Source organism: Dasypus novemcinctus, chromosome X, assembly GCF_030445035.2.
Source record: "Dasypus novemcinctus isolate mDasNov1 chromosome X, mDasNov1.1.hap2, whole genome shotgun sequence".
In the NCBI taxonomy this organism is placed as follows: Eukaryota; Metazoa; Chordata; class Mammalia; order Cingulata; family Dasypodidae; genus Dasypus; species Dasypus novemcinctus.
The window spans coordinates 42,173,851-42,192,108 of NC_080704.1; the positions used below are offsets into that span (position 1 = coordinate 42,173,851).

An 18,258-nucleotide genomic window follows, 5' to 3' on the forward strand; every position below is an offset into this window, starting at 1 on the left:
TAACTAAAAAAAAAGTGACCAGAAAAATCAAATACCTAGGAATACATTTAATTACAGATGTAAAAGACTTATACAAAGAAAACTACACAGCAGTGTTCAAGGAAATCTAAGAAGACCTAAATACATGGAAGAATATTCCCGGTTCATGGATAGGAATATTAAATATTATTAAGATGTCTATCTTACCAAACCAATGTACAGATTCAATGCAATCCCAATAAAAATCCACACAGCATTTTTCAATAAACTAGAAAAACTAACTATGACATTTATTTGGAAAGGAAAGAGGCCCTGAATAGCCAAAGACATATTGAAAAAGAAAAATGTAATTGGAGGAATCACACACTACCTGACTTCAAAACATACTACAAAGCTACAGTAGTGAAAATGGTATGGTATTGGTACAAGGATAGACACAGTGACCAATGGAACCAAATTGAGAGTTCTGATATGGATCTTCACCTGTACATTCATCTGATATTACACAAGGTCACCAAGCCCAGTAAACTAGGAGAGAATGGCTTCTTCAACAAATGGTGCCTGTAGAATTGGATATCCTTATGCAAAAGAACAAAAGAGGATTACCGTCTCACACCTTACACAAAAATCAACTCAAGATGGATCAAAGACCTAAATATAAGAGCCAGGACCATAAAGACACTGGAAAACAATGTACAGGAGCATCTACATGACCTTGTAACAGGAAATGGCTTCATGAAATTCATACCCAAAGCACAAGCAACAAAAGAACAAATAGATAAATGGGACTTCCTCAAAATTAAGCCTTTTGCCCCTCAAAGGAGTTTGTCAAGAAAATGAAAAGAGCGCCTACCAAATGGGAGAAAATATTTGGTAGTCATATATCTGATAAGAGACTAATATCCTGCATATATAAAGAACTGCTATACCTCAAAAACAGAAAGACAACCCATTTAAATAAAGGGCAAGAGATTTGAACAGACTCTTCTCAAAAGAAGAAATACAAATGGCTAAATTGCACATGAAAAAAAAATGCTCAAAATCACTAGCTATTAGGGAAATGCAAATCAAACTACAATGAGGTACCATCTTACTCCCGTAAGACTGGCAACTTTCAAAAAAAAACCCAGAAGACCACAAGTGTTGGAGAGGATGTGGAGGAGTGGGAACACACATCCTCTGCAGGTGGGACTGCAGAAGGATGCCGCCATTCTGGAGGACAGTTTGGCAGATTCTCAGAAAACTAGCTATATCTTTGCCATATGACCCAGCAATTCCACTGCTGGGTATATACCCAGAAGAAATGAAAACAAAGACCAAACCAATATATGCACATCAATGCTCATAGCAGCATTATTCACTATTGCCAAGAGTTGGAATCAACCCAAATGCCCATCAAGAGATGAATGAAAAATAAAATGTTGTATATACATACAATGGACTATTGCTCAGCTATAAGAAGGAATACAGTACAAAAACATGGGATAACATGGATGAATCTTGAGGACCTTATGTTGAGTGAAGCAAGCCAGGCATTGAAGGACAAATACTACATGACCTCTCTGATATGAAGACTTCAAACCAAGCTGTCTCAGAGAACTAGAGACTGGATGATAGGCTTCAAGGAAGTTGGGGGGTGGGGAGGAACGTGGCGGGCTGACAACTACATGGGTGAAATCTCTGATAAGCTGGAGGTAAGTATTTGTATAGGGAAGGGCTAAGATGGGGGCATAGGGATATATTTGGGGGGGGCATTGCAGGCTTAAGAGGGGCTAGGGTTGGGAGGATGGGTCAGCTGGCCCAAGGAATTGGGGGAAGGGCTAGGGGAACACTTGAACATGGGAGATTGTCTGGTATGTGGTTGAAACTATAATGTTGAGAAAATTTTTAGAAAATTTAAAGAGGGATTACCTGTTTAAGTTGCTTAAGGGGGGAATCTGGCACAAAGGCAGGCTTCTAGGGAGTGTGTGAGTGCTCATTTTGTCATAGTGTGTTATATCACTGGGTGGAGACCCATACAATGAGTGTCAAGGTGTACCCACATCCTGGGGAGAACTGATGCTCTCAAACAGAGGCATTGTGTCTCTCAAGAGAATTGGTGACTCCCAGTGGGTTAGGGCAGTCTAGTATGTCAAGCCCTCACCATTGCTGCAAGTATCTGTGAATCTTTAAATATATCACTACTATTTCATTTTCCTATTTATTGAATTTGGCAATACATTAAGCTCAATTTTTGAAGGAGGTTTGGACAACAGAGAGGTTCAACTATGGCAAGGGAGGAATGCTGGTGTGGGGTGCTATTGATGGGGGACACATTGTTGAGAGGGAGTTCTCCAGGGCATGTATATAGGGTAATATAAGTGTTTGAATATATGTTGGGTATTTTCATAGTATTTACAGTTACAAATGACAACTGAGGGAATGCAGAGTTCCTAACTAGGGAAGCTCTGTCACATTCCCCAATGGAATAGCAACAATCCCCCAAGTGCAATGGCAAAGACCAATGAAGAAGGATATTCCAATGATGAGCCCTTGATACTGATGACTATGCTTATGAGCCTGTGTGCCTGAAATATGAACTAGGCCTAGAGCTGTAGGGTGCCTAGGATTTACCTCCTGAGAACCTCCATGTTGCTCAAATGTGGCCAATCTCTAAGCCAAACTCAGCATGTAAAGGCTGGTTCCAAGGGATTACTCCCAATCACCAACTGATGATACAACTGGAAAGAGACCTTGAATAAAAAGTCAACTCAGACCAGCAGAATATCTCAGCCTACAAGTAGTATCATGTCTTAAAAACTGCTTTCTGACCTTGAATAAAAGGGGGAAATGGCAAAGACAAATGAGTTTATATGGCTAAGAGGCTTCAAAAAAATCAGGAGGTCATCAGATGGGTTGCTCTTACACACGCCTCAGCAGGATCCCAGAGACAGACAAAGTAAATACAACCCCAGGTCTGGTGCTCCTGAGGGCTACAGAGACACACATATTCTATGGTATTGGCAGATGTCTCTGGAGTTCATTACCATGTCAGTCAGCCCTACTTTGGAATTTGTGTTCCTGAGTGTGATGGAGTTGGACTCAGATGTGACCTTTCTACACATGACTCTTCTGTCACTTTTACTGAACCTGTTGTTGGTGCTAGGGTTGGTGTGTACTCAGGAGACTTGAAACTCTAGACTTTCCATGTGCCAGCTAGGTGCTGAGCCTCAGCAGAATTGCAACTGCTACTCTCTGGTTCATTGGACTTACCCAGGTCAGCTAACAGGGAAGTGAAGATGCTCAACCACCACACCAGGGAATTGAGAGTGCCTACAACTGCAAGCAGGAGAATTGCATCCATCATCCTTGTGGGATTTAAGTCCCCTCTCAATCTAGAGGTGAGTGAACATCAATATCCCAGGGTCCACAGGATGGAGGAATAAAATATGGATTAGAGTAGACTTACTGATATTCTACTATAGAATTATTGTGACTAGTAATGGAAGAAATTGTAGCATTGATGTGGAGAAATTGTCCATGACAGTTGCTAAGGGCAGGGAATGGGAAGAAGAGATGTGATGTGGGGCCATTTTCAGTACTTGGAGTTGTCCTAAATAACACTGCAGGGACAGATGCTGGACATTATATATCCTGCCATAACCCCGTGAATGTACTGGGGAGTGTGTAAACTACAACGTAAACTATTGCCGATGTGGTGCAGCAGTGTTCCAAAATGTATTCACCAAATGCAATGAATGTGCCACAATGATGAAAAGGGTTGTTGATGAGGGAAGAGTGGTGTGGGGGTGTGTGTGGTATATGAGAACCTCTCATATTTTTTAATGTAACATTTTTAAAATCTATGTATCTTCAAAAAATACAATTAAAAAATGGTGGGGGTGGGCGGTGGGGTATATGGGAACCTCTTAATGTTTTTTAATGTAATGTTTTGCATGATCTATTAACTTTAAAAAAGATAATTAAAAAATTAAATTAAATTAAAGCAAATAAACAAACCAAAAAACACACAACATAGTTGGGTCATGCTTTTCTCTCCATTTAGCCAGTCTCTGCCTATTAACTAGAGAATTAAATCCATTTAAATTTAAAGTAAATACTAGTAAGGCAGGACTGTCTTTGGCCATTTTGCTATTTTGTCATTTTAAGCCTTATACCATTTTTTAAAAACAAATCTATTTTATTGATATATATTAATAAAATATATAATTCATCCAAAGTGTACAATCAATAGTATTTGTTATAGTCACATAGTTGTGTGTTCAACACTTCAGTCTTTATTAGAGTATTTTCATTATTTCAATACTAATCATAATAAAGAAAAAACAGACAAATAAATAAACAAGAAAATTCCTCAACTCTCATTCTCTCTCTCTTTCCCCTGCTGTACATAGCTGTTGTTTCTGGCAAATTTTGCACAATTATTTATCTGTTTATTAAGCAGTTTTATTGAGATATATTCACATACCATACGATCTATACAAAGTGTATAATCAATGGCTTTTACTATAACAGTATATAACATGGTCTCAAAAATTTTAGAACCATTTCATTACTCCAAAAAGAAAGACTCCACAAAACTTAACGTTTCTTCCGCAGAACTACATAACCACTAATCTAATTTCATTTTTATAAAAACATGACCTATATTTACATTTTATATAAATGGAATCATACAGTATGTAGGACCCTGTATCTGATCTTCTTCACTCTGCTTATACTATTTTTTATTAGAGAAGTTGTATTTTACAGAATATTCATGCATAAAATATAGGATTCCCATATACCACCCTATTATTAATACCTTGCATTGGTCTTATACATTTCTGACCCTCAATTACTCTGTTAATGCCTACTCTCATATTTACTGGAATTTTTATACTGTATGATTTTTAAGTCCTTTTTTATATCTTTTTGAGTATGTTTTTTTGTGTATTTCTTTTGTGGTTAACATGGCATTAAAGTTTAAAATACTCTAACAATATATTTGATTTTATATAAACTTTACTTCAGTAGCATTTGAATTCACTGTTCCTATAACCCTTCTTCCCCTATGTTTATTTTTGTACTTGTTACAAATTATATCTTTGTACACGATATGTCTAACACTATAGGCTTATCAATACATTTTAGCCATTTGCATTTTAGTACCTGTAAGAATAAGATGTGCATTTGCATACCAAAAAATACAAACTATTGGCACTTACAATGAGCTGTATGGTTATCGTAAGTCCTTCTTTTTTTATGCTGCTTTGAGCTACTGTCTAATTTCCTTTCCTTTTAGTTTCCTTCACATTGTTTGTAAGGTAGGTCTGGTGCTAATGAACTCCATCGTTTTTTGCTTATCTGGGAATGCCTTAATCCCTCTCTCATTTTTTGAAAGAAAGTCTTGCTGGATATAAAATTCTTGGTTGGCAATTGTTTTCTTTTCATATTTTAAATATTTCCTACCATTGCTTTCATGCTTCCATGTTTTCTGATGAGAAACTGGTACTTAGATCTTATTGTGATTCCCTTGCACATAACGTGTTATTTTCTCCTTACAGCTTTCAGAACTTTCTCCTTGTCCTTGATAGTCAACAGTTTGATTATTTTGTGCCTGGCTATCATTCTCTTTGAGCTTATCCTGTTTGGGGATTGTTGAACTTCTTGAATATGTATATCTATGTCTTTCATTTAATATGAGATGGTATCTGGCATTATTTCTTTGAATATTCCTTCTTCCCCTTTCTCTCCTCTCTCTGGGAATCCCACTATTCATATATCAGTATGCTTGATGGTGTCTCATCTGTTCATTCTTTTATATTCTTGTTTCTTTCTGCTCCTCAGTATGAATCATTTCAATGTTCTCTCTTTGAGATCCCTGAGTTTTGCTTCTGCCACTTCCAATCTGATGTTGAAACTCTCAAAGGAATTTTTCATTTCATTTATTGTGTCCTTCAACAACAATATTTCTATTTGGCTCCTATTGAGAATCTCAAAGTGATTCCCATAATTTTCATTCTTGTTTTCCTCATATCCTTTGTTCTTTATCCATGTTTTCCTTTTCTCCTTGAGTATACTGAGGATCATTTCTTTAAAGTCTTTGGTAAGTCCAAAGTTTGGTCTTCTTCACTGATGGTTTCTGGACATTTGTCTTGTTCCTTTGGATGGGACATCATTTCCTCTTGCTTTGTTTGTCTTGTTATCTTTTGTTGTACACTGGACATTTTAATATTTTAGTGTTAACTCTAGGGTTTAGTCCCTGAGCTGTCTGTTCTTCAAGTATGTATTCAGCTAATGATATGACACAGTGTTTCTTCAAATCCAGGAGTTAATTAAAGCAAACAAACCAAAGCGAAAGCACCTTTCATAGTCTTTGCAAATTGGCGCTGCTTTGGCTGAAGGTCACCTTCAGAGCGGAGCTCTCCTATTAAGAAAATCAGAATGAGACAAATATGACATGAAATTACTCTCTGCCTTATCTTAGCCTATTTGGATCCCTGGAGCCTGCTTCTTTCTCTGGGCTTGTGTTTGCTAGTGGACTTAGGAATCCCCCATTTAGAGTTTACCAGAGTTCAAGTGAAAACCCCTCTACTTCCTTTGAAATAAACTTTCACCCCCTCCTAGGTGCTTCCTTGTGTGACTTAATATAGGTAGTTCTTTGCTCAAGACCACTTTGACTTGTTTCTCACACTGTCACCAGCTACCTACCAGCCATTTCTCTCCCCTCAGGACAAATTCTGGGAGGATGAACTTTAAATAAGTTCCTTGGTTCAGTTCCTCCAAATTCTACCTGGTAAATAATTAGCACTGACATACATGGCACCACGATACATGCACAGGGGCCACACTGCTCACTCAGGAACAGGGCCAGTAACATACAATGGTTGCACAAGCTGCCATCACACACACCCCCGCCCCCACTGTGGAGGTAGGTAGTGAGATGCTAACAAGGGTACCAGGAGCTTCTTATATGGATTTCGATGCTGCATTTTCTAGATTTGGCACTTGCAGTTGATACAGTTCTTTAACTGTTCTCTATAGTTTTGAGGAATTTCACAGCTCTTAAGATTCTTCTGCCCCTTTGCCTGAGGACAGTTGGAATGATGGCTGCACATAGCTGGCCTTCAGTGATCTGAAGTAGGTGATGTTGTAGTTTGAGTCTTTTGTGGACCCAGGAAAATTATAATCTGTGAACATATTGTGAATCTTTGATTATATTAGATTCAGTTCAGAGTCATTTGATTAGATTACTACAGTAAGGCGTAGGTGGGGGTGGGATTTAATCCTCTTTCTGGAGTCCCTTATAAACTGGGTGGTTATATAGTGGGAAAAGGCCACAGACAGAGAAAATCTTCTTGGAGCTGAGAGAGGAAGCTCTGGAAGCCAGAAGCTGAAATCAACAGAACCTAGGAGAAAGAAAGCCACAGGAGCAGAACAAAACCCAGAGGCATCCAGAAGATGAGAATATGGAGCCTGGAGGAAAAGAGAGAGACCAGCAAACACAGCCATTTTGCCTTGCCATGTGCCTGATCCTGCAGCTCCAGGAGAGAGCATCTTCTGATGCAGCCTTGATTTGGACTTTTTTCTTGGCCTAAAAAACGTGAACTTTTAAACTAATAATTCCCCCTTGTAAAAGCCAACCCATTTCTGGTAGATTGCCTTGGTAGCTTTTAGCAAACAAAAACAGTAATCAAAAGTAGTGATCAGCAGTCAGACAACAACCCACCGGGATTTGGAGGGCTATGTCTTTAGCTTTCACCCTGGCACCAGTAAGGTGTGCCAGGAGACTGAGCTGCAGTCCCCACTGCTGCTCATAGGAGGTTGGAGAATGGGGAAATCATAGCCTCTGCAAGAAGAGTGGAACTCACTGCTATTTTCCACTTTATCAGTTTTTTCCTCCCACTCCTCCCTGGATGCTTCACAGTATTCCCCTAGACTCCAGAGTTTTAAGTTAGTTGATTCAGACAGTTCCTGCCAGTTCAATAGTTATTTTGGGGATGGGACTGATTCATGGGGCTTCCTACTCCACCATTTTCCCACATTTGCATGTAGTTTTATGAATTAATACCAAGAATTCTCTTGTACATTTTGCCCATTTTCCCCCAATAGTAATATTTTAAGAAAAATTACAGTATAATAACACAACCAGGATATAAACATTGATATAATCTACTAATCCTTTTCAGATTTCCTCAGTATTAATTGTACTTTAGTATATGTGAATTAAATTCTCTATTTTATCACCTACATAAATTTCTGTATCCAGCACCACACAGAATTTACTGAAAAGTTCCATCACCACAAGGATCACTCCTGTTGACATTTTATAACCACAATTCTACTCCTCTCCATCTTCCTCTCTAAGCCCTGGAAACCACAAATCTGTCCTCAATTTCCTTTTTTTCCATTTCAAAAATGTTAAATAAATGGAAGTGTACAATACTTAACATTTGGAAATTGACCTTTTTATTGTTCAGTATAATTTCCTGGGAATTCATCCAAGTTATTGCATGTATCAACAGATTGCTTCTTTTTATTGTTAAGTAGTTTTCTATGGAAAGTTTAACCACTTACCTGTTAAGGACATCTGGGCTGACTCCAGTTTTTGACTATTGCAATTGAAGCTGTTCTGAGCATTTGTGTACAGGCTTTTGTGTAAACATAAGCTTTTATTTTCTTGGGGGGGAATGCTCAAGTGTATAAACAACATAATTCTAAATAAGACATAGAACAAAGAAGAAATCTCAAGAGAAATTAAAAACAATATTTGCACTAAATGGAAACAAACATACAACTTATCAAAATATGTGAGATACAGCCAAATCAGTGCCTATAGGGAAATTTATAGCATTGAAATCATATATCAGAAAAGGTGAAAGATCCAAAATCAATCATCTAAGATTCCACCTTAGGAACTAGAAAAAAAAGAGCAATTTAAATCCAAAGTAAGCAGAAACAAATAAATGAAGATTAAAGCAAAAATCTATGAAACTGAGGTGCAATGCCCACACGGGGTCATGAATAGGACTGTGAACCCACTGCTGGACCATGAGGAGCATTGCCTGTGGCTCAGACGGAGCTTCAAGCTTCCCCACCACGGTCCCGCATTTCATGTCTTTCTCATCGCTCTCCACAGTCGCTCGTCAGACCGTCCCTGGCAGCCAAAATGGTGAAGCACATGGAGAGCAGGGACGATTTTCAGGCAGCCGTGAACAGTGGTGGTGATAAACTTGTAGTAGTTGCTTTCTCAGCCACATGGTGTGGGCCTTGTAAAATGATCAAGCCTTTCTTTCCTTCCCTCTCTGTAAAGTATAGTGCAGTGGTGTTCCTTGAAGTAGATGTGGATGACTGTCAGGATGTTGCTGCAGACTGTGAAGCCAAATGCATGCCAACATTTCAGTTTTAAAAAAAGGAACAAAAGATGGGTGAATTTTCTGGCGCTTATAAGGAAAACCTTGAAGCCACCATTAATGAATTAAGCTAATCATGTTTCCTGAACATATAACCAGCTATCAGCTGTTTAAAACTTAGCTCGTAGTTTTTTTATTTACAAAAAAGATCACATATGAAGACTATATACCCAACTGCCATCTGATTATAAATGACAATAAAATATTAATTCTACCCTTTAAAAAAAAAAAAGAAGCAACTGCTTGCCTCCTTCCACTTCATTCACAAGGATAGTAAGTCAGAATCTATAGACACTTCCTGGGAAGGAGAGCTTCAGGTTGGTAAAGGAGATGAAGTCTTATGCTGCCACATGTCCGTGGATCAACACCAGTAATGATTGTGTTCAAGGGGAACAAACGACCTTATCAGAAAGACTGTGCTTATTATTAATCATGACACTGGTGAATACAGGCTAGAAAAACTCGTTGCAGCATTCAGGTCAATAAAACAAGAGCTGAGGTGAGCAGTAAAATGCAGATCCGAATGCAACAGCAGTCCACTCATCCCGCACAGCCATTTCAGCCATCACTGTCTCTACCACCTATGCCATTCAGAGCTCAGCAAAGCCGCCAGTTGGACCCAAAACTTCTCCCTTGAAAGATACCCATTCACCTGAACCTCAGCTGGATGACATCAAAAGAGAGCTGAAGGCCAATGTGGACATTATCGAGTATATGAACAGCAGCAGTGGGAGCAGCTCCTCAGAATCCGAGAGTTCCTTTGGCAGCTATAACAACAGCTCCAGCAGCAGAAGTGACGGCGAGGCCCTGACCCCTGACCTCTCCTCTGCAGCCTTCACACCACTAGGCCCCCTACACCAACGAAACCAGCTGACCACAAGGAAGCAACCAGCTTATGAACACCCTCAGAAATGACTTGAAGTTGAGTGAGTCTGGCAGTGCCAGTGATGACTAGAGCTGGATCTTTCTAAATCTATGCACTTCTCAGTGCATAAATATGCTGCAAGACTGGGCTTCTTTAGCATCTGCAAGAGAAAAATGTGGATCAGGGAGGGTAGTAGGAGTTTGAGTCTCTGGAGCTCTCAGATATTCAAATCTAACTTAGAGGTGATGGGTGATTTTCTCATGTGTGTGTGTTTTTTTTAACAATCTCATATTTTAAAGTTTAAGCAGATCTATAGCAGACCTAACAGAATTACAGTCTTCTCTGGTTAACATTGTTAATGAAAACAGACAAATGTGCACTCGTCTAGGTTTCTCAAAGACCATGTCTTCACCAAGTTATTGATTTAGTTTTAAACTTCAATTTGACCAAGTGGTCTGTACAAGTGAAATGAAACCATCTTTGAGGGGTAGAAGAGGAAGGAAAACCTCAAACTACAGCATAGAAGAATGTTAAAACCACTTTAAATTGTTGATACAAAGCAGTAAGAAAGTTTTGTTTGACCCAGCCTGACAAGCCTGTATAGAACTGAGCTTCAAGGCAGAATCCTCAAGTGCCAGCTGGGTGGGTCCCTAGCCACTTACTAGTTCAACCTCCTCACACACAGGCAAAGTGAAGCACACAGCTGGTTTGTGGCAGGCCTCTTGTCTCCAGTTCAGGCTGCACCCACTGCACTCTTCTTTGAATCTTGTTTCTTATACAGGGGACTTTAAATATACCTTGGAGTTTTTACTGCATTCCAAATACAAAAGTGTTTGGTGCTTCCAGTTCAAATTCAGATCCAGACAGTCCCTGAAGTGATGAGGTTGGGAAGGCAGATTAAACTAGCAACCTCTCTGCTGACACATGTGACTCGATTATGTTGGGGATTTTAGTTCCATGTAGATCTATTCTAAGTGTTCTTCTTTCATGGGCTTTCAGGGTGGGTGGTGGGGGAGTGGAAAAGTTGTAACGAAAAAACCTCTATCAATAAGTGAACCAGAGGTTTTGGGAGGCAAGATGGTGGCTGAGTGAGCTTTCCTGGTAATGTCTCTGCAGGGGGCGGCTAGGCAGCGTTGAAGGCTCTTTGGGACCACGCTGTTTCGGGGATTTTTGCCGGTTGGAAGGTGTCTGGACGTCAATTCGGTGGGAAGGTAACAGAGAGGATACATCTATAATATATAAACGGAGGTCCCAGCTGGGCGCGGGAAGTTCCCTCCTTGGGTGGGCGGAGCTGCGGTAGCGGGCGCTCCTGCAGCTCCAGAGCCGCGGCGGCCAGGGTTTTTGTTTTTTTTTTCCTTTTTCTGGAGGCTTTGCGGTGCTGAGAAATTTGCGGATACTGGGCTGGCTGGTGAGGGGTTGTTGGGACAAGACTCCTTTGCAGATCGATTTGGGGAGACAGATGGTGTTTTGTTGTGAAGTGGGGGACGTTTTGGGCGCCGGACAGGGGGGGTAGCGCTTCCGCCTGGAGTCCCATCCCCACAGGTCCGGCTGCCGATCTGCAATGGAATTGGATTTTGGGCAATAAGGGGACACAATTGGGAGACTGTTGTAGGGTACAGTGAGGGAGGAGGACACGTCTGGAAGCCGATTGGGGAATATTTTGCGAAGTTTGGGATTTCGGATCTTAGAGTCTGTTTTCGGCGTTTCCAGCTGAAGCCCACCCCACCCAGCGGGGCTCGGGATCTGGGTCATTGAACTGGCTGTGGTGTAGAGGCGCCCTCAAGTGGCCGTTTTGTGGGAGCACAGGGAGGGAGCTGTCCAAAGACTGAAACCCTGAGGAGTAGGTGAATTGCAGGGATCAGACATTCAAGATAGAGTTCGCGGACCTGGCTTCCCCCATGGGGCTGGCACCCAGCTACGGGGATCCCTGAGGGCTGTGTTGCACTGCGGGGCTCCTAAGCTTTCTGTGGACCAGATTTGAGGTTGCCAGGTCTGGGTCCCCTGGACTCTGGCGGTCCACACCCCAGACTCACACCTCTTGAGTCTTCAGTGTCTCAGACTTTCCACCCCTGAATCCATCACGCCCTGGGGTCTACCTGGGGTCCTTGAGTGCCCTGGACCTTAACGTTTGCATTTTATCTTTATTGGTTCATATTGTTTTGTTTTTATTTTCACTTTATCTTATTTTTTTACTCTTTTTGACGCCCTGATTGCTAATATTGCATTATCCCCTAGTCTTTTCTCCTTGCGTGTCCCCCAAAGTCCTTTTTTTTAATACAGTTATTTAGGGGTTTTTTGGTTGTTGTTTTAGATAGTGTTGCAATTGTGACACGTGTATACCTGTATCTCTCCTCCCCCTATCGGTTCCCCACCATTTGCCCATCCTCTTTTTCTTTCTTCCTTTCTTCTTGTCTTTCTTTTTTTCTTTATTATAATTACTTTTTTTTTTTTTCGGTTTTCTCTTTCCCTCTTGTCCCTCATCTTCCACTTATTTTATTTTAATTCAAGTATACAATAGGTGCTACAGGGAACACCTCACATCTGCTGGGTTTTCCCATCCTCCACTGCCTCATTTCTGTGTGAACTGATTTAGGCTACCTACACTATCCCCCTTCCCCTGCATCTTGATATCCACTATCATCTACTGTCTCTCCTATATTCCACCCCCCACCTCCCGTTCTTTGATCCACAAAGTGTCTGACTCTTAATTTCTAATACCTTTGGTCTGTTTTCTGTCTGTTATCCACTCTTGAAACTATTACCTTTCTTTTCTTTTTCCCTCTCTCATGAAAACAATAGCTTTGTAGTTCATACCATATTCCTCCCATATTCAGTCATCTACTTCATAAAAGGTACTCTACCTACAGCTATAACTCTATACAATCTACATGAATCTAACCTCCATCCTCCCAGATCTCATATTCTTGCTTTGTTAACATACATCACCAATACTACTTTACACTTTTCCCTTGCTTACACAATTGCCTTTCCCCAACACTAATACTTTCCTCTAAAGTGAACTTAACCAACAACAAGTAACTAGAATAAGAAGAAAAAAGTGACAAAGAGAAGATATAACACCTATGCAAAAATAACAACTAATTAACCTCCAAGAGCAGACAAAGAAGCTAAGGAACTGATTAAATTCGTCAAAATAAAGAGATGACCAGAAAGCAACAAAAATCTACAAACCAAACCAATAAGCAGGAAAACATGGCTGAATCCAATCAACAAACCAATAATCACGAAGGGGAGCAAAACTTGGCACAAGCAATGAAAGATCTCAGAACATTTATCACCGACAAATTTGATGCAGTAATGAAAGAGGTTAACAACATGAAGACATCATTGGAGGGGAAATTGCAGACATACGCAAAAACATAACAGATATGATGGGAATGAACACCACAGGTCAAGAAATCAAAAATACACTTGCAGCAAATATCAGCAGACTAGAAGAGACAGAGCAGAGAATTAGTGATGTGGAAGACAGTACATCAGAAATCAAACAGATAGTAGAAGGGGTCAATAAGAAGATAGAAAAAATCCAATTAGGATTTAGGGACCTGAATGACAATGCAAAACGCTCAAACATATATTATAGGCATTCCAGAAGGTGAAGAGAAGGGAAAGGGGTCAGAAGGAGTGTTGCAGGAAATAATGGCTGAAAACTTCCCAAATCTACTGAAAGAGACAGATGTACATATCCAAGAAGCACAGCGCACTCCACAAGTCATAAACCCCAACAGGCCCACCCCAAGACATATACTTGTCAAATTACCCAATGCTCAAGACAAAGAGAAAATCCTAAAAGCAGCAAGAGAAAAGAAAACCATCACATACAAGGGAAGCTCAATTAGATTAAGTGCTGATTTCTCTTCTGAAACCATGGAGGCAAGAAGACAGTGGTACGATATAGTCAAGGTACTAAAGGAAAAAAATTTCCAACCAAGAATACTCTATCCAGCTAAACTAGCATTCAAACATGATGGAGAGTTCAAAATATTCGCAGACAAACAGAAACTGAAAGAGTATACCAACAAGACACCTCCCCTTCAAGAAATTCTAAAGGGAGTTCTGCAGGAAGAAAGGAAAAAACAGGAAAGGCAAAGTTGGAGGAGAGTATAAGACCAACAACAACAACAAAAAAGACAAAAAAAAATATACAAACAAAATATGACAAACACAAATCCAATCAAAATATGGCTAACACAAATAATTCCTTGATAATAATAACACTGAATGTCAACGGATTAAACTCACCTATCAAAAGATTCAGACTGGGACATTGGATAAGGAAATATGACCCATCCATATGCTGTCTACAAGAGACACATCTTAGACCCAGAGACGCATGGAGATTGAAAGTGAATGGCTGGAAAACAATCATACAAGCTAACAATAACCAAAAAAAGGCAGGAGTAGCTATATTAATATCAGACAAAATAGACTTTAAATGTGAAACAATTGTGAGAGACAAAGAAGGATACTACATTTTAGTGAAAGGGAAAATCTGTCAAGAAGATCGAACAATCATAAATATCTATGCCCCTAACAAGGGTGCCTCTAAATACGTCAGGCAAACGCTGGAAAAACTAAGTGAAAGAATAGATACATCTACAATTATAGTGGGGGATTTTAATACACCACTATCAACTCTGGACAGAACATCTCAAAAGAGAATCACCAAAGAAACAAAACATCTGAATAGTATATTAGAGGAGCTGGATCTAATAGACATATATAGATCGCTACACCCAAACACAGCAGGATATACATTTTTCTCAAGCGCACATGGATCATTCTCCAAGATAGATCATATGCTAGGCCACAAAGAAAGGCTGAACGAATTCAGAAAGATTGAAATCATACAAAACATTATCTCTGACCACAGTGGAGTCAAGGTGGAGATTTGCAAGGGACAGAAGCCCAGATTTCACACCACGATTTGGAAATTAAACAGCACACTCTTAGAAAAACAGTGGGTCAAAGAGGAAATCTCAAAAGAAATCAATGACTACCTTGAAACAAATGATAATGATAACACAACATACCAAAATTTATGGGATGCAGCAAAAGCAGTACTGAGAGGGAAGTTTATAGCCATAAATTCATATATCAAAAAAGAAGAAAGAGCAAAAATCGAAGAACTAACTGCACATTTGAAGGAATTAGAAAAACAACAACAAAGTAACCCAACAGGAAGAAGAAGGAAGGAAATAACAAAGATAAGAGCAGAACTAAATGAAATAGAAAATAAGAAAGCACTTGAACAGATAAACAAGACCAAGAGCTGGTTTTTTGAGAAGATTAACAAAATTGACAAACCTTTAGCAACACTAACAAAGAAAAAAAGAGAGAAGATGCAAATACACAAAATAAGAAATGAGAAAGGCGATATCACCACTGACCCCACAGAAATAAAGACTATCATAAGAGGATATTTTGAAAAACTATATTCCAACAAAAATGACAATCTAGAGGAAATGGACAAATTCCTAGAAACACATAAGCAGCCCATATTGACAAAAGAAGAAATAGATGATCTTAACAAACCAATCACAAGCAGAGAGATAGAATCAGTTATTAAAAATCTCCCAACTAAGAAAAGCCCAGGGCCAGATGGCTTCACAGCTGAATTCTACAAAACATTCCGGAAAGAACTGACACCAATCCTGCTGAAACTATTCCAAAACATCGAAACAGAAAGAACATTACCCAACTCCTTCTATGATGCCAACATTACCCTAGTACCAAAGCCAAACAAAGACACCACAAGAAAGGAAAATTACAGACCAATTTCTCTAATGAACCTAGACGCAAAAATACTTAACAAAATACTTGCTAATCGTATTCAACAACACATTAAACGTATTATACACCACGACCAAGTGGGATTCATCCCAGGTATGCAAGGATGGTTCAACATAAGAAAATCAATCAACGTAATACACCATATAAACAGATTGAAGGAAAAAAATCACATGATTATATCTATTGATGCAGAAAAAGCATTTGACAAAATACAGCACCCTTTCTTGATAAAAACACTCCAAAAGATTGGAATACAAGGGAATTTTTTGAACATGATAAAGAGTATATATGAAAAACCTAAAGCCAATATTGTTTACAATGGAGAAATCCTAGACTCCTTCCCTCTAAACTCAGGAACAAGACAAGGATGCCCACTGTCTCCGCTCCTATTTAACATTGTCTTAGAAGTACTTGCTCGAGCACTGAGGCAAGAACCAGAAATAAAAGGCATTCAAATTGGAAAGGAAGAAGTCAAAATTTCATTATTTGCAGATGACATGATCCTATACATAGAAAACCCTGAGAGATCTACAACAAAGATTCTAAAACTCATAAATGAGTTTAGTAAAGTCGCAGGTTATAAGATCAATGCGCAAAAATCAGTAGCATTTCTGTACACCAATAATGAGCAAGATCAGGAGGAAATCAAGAAACAAATACCATTCACAATAGTAAATTAAAAAATCAAATACTTAGGCATAAATTTAACTAAAGAGGTAAAGAATTTATACAACGAGAACTATACAAGATTGTTCAAGGAAATCAAAGAAGACCTAAATAAATGGAAGACTATTCCTTGTTCATGGATAGGAAGACTGAACATTATTAAGATGTCTATCCTACCAAAACTGATCTACACATTTAATGCAATCCCAATAAAAATCAACGCAGCCTTCTTTAAGGAACTAGAAAAACTTACTATGAAATTTATTTGGAAAGGAAAGAGACCCCGAATAGCCAAAGACATACTGAAAAAGAAAAACGAAATTGGAGGAATCACACTACCTGACTTCAAAACATACTATAAAGCTACAGTGGTGAAAACAGCATGGTATTGGCATAAGGAGAGACACATAGACCAATGGAATCGAATTGAAAGCTCTGATATAGAACCTCACATATACAGCCACATAATATTCGATAAAGCCACCAAACCCTCTCAACTGGGAGAGAGTGGCCTATTCAACAAATGGTGTCTGGAGAACTGGATAGCCATATGTAGAAGAATGAAAGAGGATTACCATCTCACACCTTATACAAAGATCAACTCAAGATGGATCAAAGACCTAAATATAAGAGCCAAGACCATAAAAACCTTAGAAAGCAGTGTAGGGAAACATCTACAGGACCTTGTAATAGGAAATGGATTTATGAATATCTCACCAAAAGCACGAGCAGCAAAAGAACTAATAGATAAATGGGACTTCCTCAAAATTAAAGCCTTCTGCACCTCAAAGGAGTTTGTCAAGAAAGTAAAAAGGGAGCCCACACAGTGGGAGAAAATATTTGGCAATCATATATCTGATAAGAAACTAATAACTTGCATATATAAAGAACTCCTATATCTTGAAAATAAAAAGATAAACAACCCATTTAAAAAATGGGAAAAAGACTTAAACAGACACTTCTCCAAAGAAGAAATACAAATGGCAAGAAAGCACATGAAAAAATGTTCCAAATCTCTAGCTATCAGGGAAATGCAAATCAAAACTACAATGAGATACCATCTTACACCCATAAGATTGGCAGCTATGAAAAAAAACAGAAGAATACAAGTGCTGGAGAGGATGTGAAGGAAGGGGAACACTCATCCACTGCTGGTGGGAATGCAGAAGGATCCAACCATTCTGGAGGACAGTATGGCGGTTTCTCAAAAAACTAGCCATAGATTTGCCATATGACCCAGCAATACCACTGCTGGGTATATACCCAGCAGAACTGAAAACAAGGACACAAACCGATATATGTACACCAATGTTCATAGCAGCATTGTTCACTATTGCCAAAAGTTGGAATCAACCCAAATGCCCATCAACAGATGAGTGGATCAATAAAATGTGGTATATACACACAATGGAATACTACTCGGCTGTAAGAACAAACACACTACAAACACATGTGATAACATGGATGAATCTTGAGAACCTTATGTTGAGTGAAGCAACCCAGACATTGAAGGACAAATACTACATGACCTCAATGATA

The 18,258-nt window shown here is 39.2% G+C and overlaps 1 pseudogene; it reads left to right on the top strand.

The window, feature by feature from the left end:
- The first annotated feature begins 1,646 nt into the window (after nucleotides 1-1,646).
- LOC101414658 (ELL-associated factor 1-like) lies at nucleotides 1,647-10,329 on the top strand (annotated as a pseudogene).
- Nucleotides 10,330-18,258: the final 7,929 nt, after the last annotated feature.